The sequence below is a fragment of the Dermacentor silvarum genome, chromosome 3 (genome assembly GCF_013339745.2).
Source record: "Dermacentor silvarum isolate Dsil-2018 chromosome 3, BIME_Dsil_1.4, whole genome shotgun sequence".
NCBI classification, from domain to species: domain Eukaryota; kingdom Metazoa; phylum Arthropoda; class Arachnida; order Ixodida; family Ixodidae; genus Dermacentor; species Dermacentor silvarum.
Window position 1 is genome coordinate 197,328,641 of NC_051156.1, and position 6,000 is coordinate 197,334,640.

Here is a 6,000-nt window from a genome sequence, read left to right on the forward strand (position 1 = left end):
TACAAGACTATATGATGTCAGTGTGCACCAGTAGCGCACCCAGGATCACAGCCGGGGGGGGGGGGGGGGGGGGGGGTTGACAGTTTGCCCTAGTTTGCCAATACCATCTAAACAGCACTAATTGCAATTTCTTCACGGGAAATTGTAAAAAAAAAAATGCGCTTTTTGCGCAAGTTTGCGTAAGAAAAGTGCGTTCTAAAATTTTCACAAAATACGCATATAATACGCACAAAACTCACAAATAGCACAAGGGGCGGACTTTTAGAGTTACACCGAGTACCGGTGACATAACTGTATATTATTCGAGGAACACTGTTTCATTGTTGTTAATGTGCACCGCTATTGCCGTGAAAAGCTTTAATGGTCGTCTGGGCCCAATCAAACTGCTATTGCGGGTGTTAGCCTAGCTGATCATCAAGTGTATTTCTGCTCATTAAGCTATTGATTGATTAAATGATTGTCTTATTGGTTGACTGATTACTTCGTATAACTCGGCTCGATATTCGACTCAAAGCGATTCGGAACAAGTAGAACGACAGCAGCAGATTTTTCTCCTTGGCTGGAATATTCGACATAAATGACGCCACTGGTAAATAAACTAACGTTACAACTACGTGTATCTTCAATTCTGTTCGAAAGCGACGAATACAGCACAGCGTAACAAACTAAGCCTGTCTATTAACTGCTCTATATGCGTGAAATCAGACCAGTTTCTGAGTAGAGAGCGACCGGGACCCTCCATGGCCACTTCCGTTCGTTGGCGGGTAAAGCCATTCGCGCGCTATTACAGTTTTTGAAGTTTTTGAAGCACGGCGGCCTCGAGAGAGAGAGAGTGTGTGCATCGAGAGTGTGCATCGTCTCGAGAGAGAGAGAGAGAGTGTGTGTGTGTGTGTGTGTGTGTGTGTGTGTGTGTGTGTGTGTGTGTGTGTGTGTGTGTGTGTGTGTGTGTGTGTGTGTGTGTGTGTACGATGCGCTTGTTTTTCAACAGACCTGCCCCTTCTTGACACTGCTATGTTATTTCGAGCGCTTCGTCTTCCGTCGTGTATGTGGGCCAGATGTGGCAAAACGTTTTCGCTAACAGCACCGCCGAAGAGAGAGAGACCGAAAAGGAGAGAAGAAGAAAGGGATAAAACAAAAAAACACGAAGAAAAACAAAAACGTCATTGTGCGAGAGAGGGCGCTTTCTAATTGACGAGACACAACAGCTGCCTCTGGCAGCGTCGCTTCGCCGCACTGCAAGCGGAGGGAGAATTCTTTTAAGAAATAAGAATAAAAAAAGCGAGCACATTTCTCCGCACCGAACCGGGCCTGCTATATCCGCACTGCCATCTGCGGTTTTTAAATAGAGAGAAAGGGTGGTGGCACTTCGAATCGTCCCCTTTTATCGGGAAATGTTCGGCTTCCGTTCTTACTTTTGCCAAGCCGCTCCGGCGACAAGAGAGAGCCGTACGTCCCACCTAACTCATCCATCCACCACGTGCCGAAGCGTATAATCTATGGAACGGAACAAAAAAAATCTAGTCAGCGAGCAGAGAAAGATGAGGAGTAAACAAGAGACGAAGAGCTGCGGGGGATAAAAAGTATCGACGAACAAAATGAACTCGGCCGCTTTCAAAATAGGCACCCGCACTCTCTCTCCAGCTTGCGATTATCTGTGGCATACCGTGGAGAGAGAGGGGGTACACGACAAGCAGGGGGAGAAGCCGACGGAAGGTCGCGATGCTGTACGTCGAAAGCGGAGAGCGCGTTTTCGGGATGGCGCAGCATTGCATGAACCGCGTGTTGGTCCCCGCGTGGCACGCGCCCGGAATAGACTCGCGAGGAGACACAACAAGGCGTCTTTAACCTTTTATTTCTTTTTAATTTTTTTTTAAATGCTTGCTTCGCTTCCCGCCGTGCCTGCATGTATACGAGGGTGGAATGCCGCACCTCGTCCGCCGCGCGCGACTCGCAGGAGGCGTGTACGTATGTAATAGTGAACGCTCCGCGCCTTGTGTGTCGTGTTTCCAAACGCACGACCGTCGCGCGCGTGTGTGCACACGTTGTTACTGCTCTTGTTGGTTAGCTTGAATGGATGTGGTCGTCGTGGAGGAAGGAGAGAGCCAGGAGGGAGCATTACGCGGCGTGACTGAAGCCGAACTAGTCGGCGCAACACGTGATCGTCACGTCAGAGCGCGCGGCTGCAAGTTTCAGTATACACCCGTTCTGCAGGCAAAAAAAAAAAAAAAAAAAGCCACAGCGGAGCAACGGAACAAGCGCGCATCAACTACCGGGAACCAAACATTTTAGGCCAATGCGCTGTCTCAGAGGTCATGTGTTGGACCGACTTTCCGAGGAGAAAAGCGAAGGCAGTGGCTTCACGTAAGGCTTGAGATCAAGGCCGGCCGCATGACGTAATGCTTTCTGCTAGTTTATTTCCTTCATCCATGGCTGTTGTGTTTTGCAGCACTGAGCAGCTCGCAATCTGTCAGATTGCACTATATTGACAAGTTCGCGAGCTTGTCAGTTCTGATTGGTTCATAGCTAGGCTGCTACGGCACCTCTGATTGGCTCAAAACATCAACATGGCGAAATTCTAAACTGTACCAGAATTCGACAATGTCCTAAAGAACACCTCATCTCTTAGTTTCGAATGCGACGTGAAAGTGAGGATAGAGCAAATCAAATCTGTATGTGGAAAGAATGGGGGGAAGGGATGTAGGGGAGGGGCGATACGTTGGCCGACTTGAAGTGAGTTGTTCATGTTAGCTTCAGCGCAACATGAAATGAGAACGTAAAGACGACGACGTCTTCTTTATGCCTTCTTCTATAAGTGGCAGTGAGGCTAACATCCATCGTACAAGTGCAGTCATTTTTTTTTCAGAAGGGGGAAGAACCGCCATCCACCCAAGAGCACGAAAGCTTCCTTTTCGTGTTATGTATGAGTGTGTCATTTCATGCTACGGCCCAGGACCTGTACATACACCTCTTCGGACATGAGCATGCACCTATAGCCTTCATGCACATCCATACCCTCATGCATACAGTTTATGAGTGTGTCATTTCATGCTTCATCCACGTTATCCGGAGGCGCATGCTAAACGTACGGCGTGGCAAACATCTCAAGCACCCATTAAATAAATCCATACATACATCAATCCATCCATCCATCAATTAATCAATCAATCAGTCAATCAATCAATCAATCAATCAATCGGCTTACTTCCACTTCCGACCAGGAAGTAAAAGCTCTGGAGGGCTTGACAAGGCTTCCTAGCCCCCGTACAGTAAAGGATGTCTTTCCCTGTCTCGGACTCTCGGGTTGCTAAAGGAAAGCTAAAGGAGTTGTAATCGCACCCTGTACTCTTCAAGCCTATACCTACAGCAATTTTTTTATTTTATTTTTACGCCATAGGTAATCATCCACCAAATGTGCAAACAAGGGTACTTCCCATCCTAGGCGCTACACTATTCGGAGAAACCTGCCGGCGGCCCAGCGCACAGGTCACGCGCATCCCAATCCTCTTTCGCGGCCACAGGGTGCGACGATTCAAGGACCTTCCGCGCCGCAACACTGCCAACCCGTGATTTCGGGTTTTCGGTCGCGCTGATAACCCTTAACGACGCTTTGTCTGTTTGCGGGCATGGCTCACGAACGAAACTATTAATCGCCGCTATAGTTCACGCGCCCGCTTCGCGCACTGCGTGGTCATTGCGCGTTGTGTACAGACCTAAAATAATCTGCCGACGCTGCGGGGCTCTTATTACGCGGCGATTTGTAGCGCGTGCCTGAATGACCCTAACCTTTACCCCACCGCTCCGCGAAATGACCGCGCATGGTCCAAGCTAGTTCTCTATAGCGCTCTCGGGCCACGACAAAGAAACCACTTGATCCCCCCAGTTAGCCCTATTCGCACAACAAAGGAGTAATAACGAGAAACAACGATGTGGTTGCCACTCCTACAGGAGAGACGGTGGAGTGCTCGTATGAGTATCTCCTAATGAGGGGAGTAAAGCCGTTAATTGTCTCGTAATTAAAAGAACACTTAACAAGAATCATAGTGATACGATTGAATTACGCATCTGTAGTAGCAAAAGGGCCACTCCCCCTGCGAGAAGAGGCTAGCTATGCCAGAAATAAACGAGATGAAATAAAAGGGGAAAAAGAAAAAAAGCTTCGGCAGAAACTCTTAAGACTGCTTACGTGTGAGAATGCGAAATTATTAAGTACCAATTTTTTTTTCAAGACAATTAATTTACTTTGTTTACAGAAACCTCTCTGTAAATTTTCATGTCAATTCGAGCATTTTTGACGTTTTTTTTTTTACTGTTTGCGCCGTCGTTCATTTTTGGTACCACCGCTCGGCCACGCCGACGCCGCCGGATTGTCGCGTAATGGAGCATTTAATGCTTTCGCATTAAAAGAGAAAAAAGAAGAAAAAAAAACGAAATATGGCTGACGACGCCACCGTGCATGAAGCTCCGGCACCAGTCCGCCGTGACGTCGTGGATTTTGACGGTGCCCGTGCCGGTCTATATAGCTTACGTGTAGAGATGGACTTCATCGGGCTCTAAAGAAGCAACATACTCGACTTATCAGGTTTTCGGAAAATCTATACTGCGTCACAGCCGGCCCGAATACGACAAAAAATGCGTACTTTGAAATCTGCGACGTCGTTCTGACGTATACCGACGATGACGGTTCCGCGCGAAACTCAAGGGGTGGCCGGTTAAAAAAAAATGTTTGTACTACCTGTACGATATCTTAAAACGCAAAGAAAAGAAAAAAAGAGGCAAGCAAGTTCAGCTTTCATTATCTCTTCTAGTAATCGACTTCTCCACATGAAATTAGCGAGAGAAGAAATCGGAAACTTAGTTTTGAAGGAATTGCTAAAATTCATCAGTCTAAACTGATTTAGTGTTTACTCTCATTCTCATTTTACACTGGCTGCAAGATTGTTCTATTGCGTTTGTATATCACGACAAGCCGTATTTGTTTATATTATTCTTTCTTCAGCTGAGTTTTGTTTTTCCGCCGCTCATGAAGTGGTATATATATCCGGAAGTGCGCTCACCGACCAGCTTACCCCGTCTGGTTCTCCAAATTACCCCGTCGTACGACGCCTGCGCACAATGCGCCGCCCTACACACTCCAGCAGACGCAGCAGCGAGAGCACGCACTGCGGAGTGTGCTGTTCAGATTTACGTTCTCGAACGAGAGTAAACACAGCTGCTGCGGCTGCGGCAGCGGCGGCGGCGTCCTCTGCTGTCCTAACCGCGCGCTCGCCTAACACGGGCAAAGCTGCCCGCGCGTCCGCGCCGGGAAATATGAGGAACGCCTGGTTCGCGCCACGGTCATGACCCGAGGCTTCCCTACGCCTCGACCTTTCCATTTTTCGCCGTTAGCCTTTGACGTGTCTGTGATTTGACTGATTCGTGGGGTTTATACTTCCCGTCTTCAATTTCTATGTTTCTCTCTCCTCCTTTCTGAAGAGTCTGCAGGCGTTGGGCCCCTTCCGGACACAGTTGCCAGCCTGCTCCTCGCTTTCCCTTTCCCGTCAAGTGTATATATACGTGTTCAAATCAAATAATGATAACGCTTATAACGTCCCGAAGCAAACTCACGGGCCGCGTGAGACGCCTCCGGATTAATTTTGAACACCCGGAGTTCTGTAATGTGCACCGCCTAAAATCTGAGGTACACGAACGTTTTTACATTTCGCCCCCATCGAAGTGCCGGTCCCCGCTGGGAATCGAACCCAAGACCTCCTGCTTAGCAGCAGCAGGAGCCAATGGGATCCCGCGGCGGGTCTGACGTGTGTGCGCGTTTTATGTACGGACACGCTTTTGCTTCTCAGGCTTTTTTACACGTGCGATGGTGAAGACGGAGAGGAATACCTCACGTAGCCTAGGCTACAGGCGGACTAATATAGCACCACCTAGATAGCACAAGGACTGTTCACTCCGATCCATGGCGTCACGCTAGCTGGCCCGAAATTTCCATTGCCAAGCCTGGCGTGA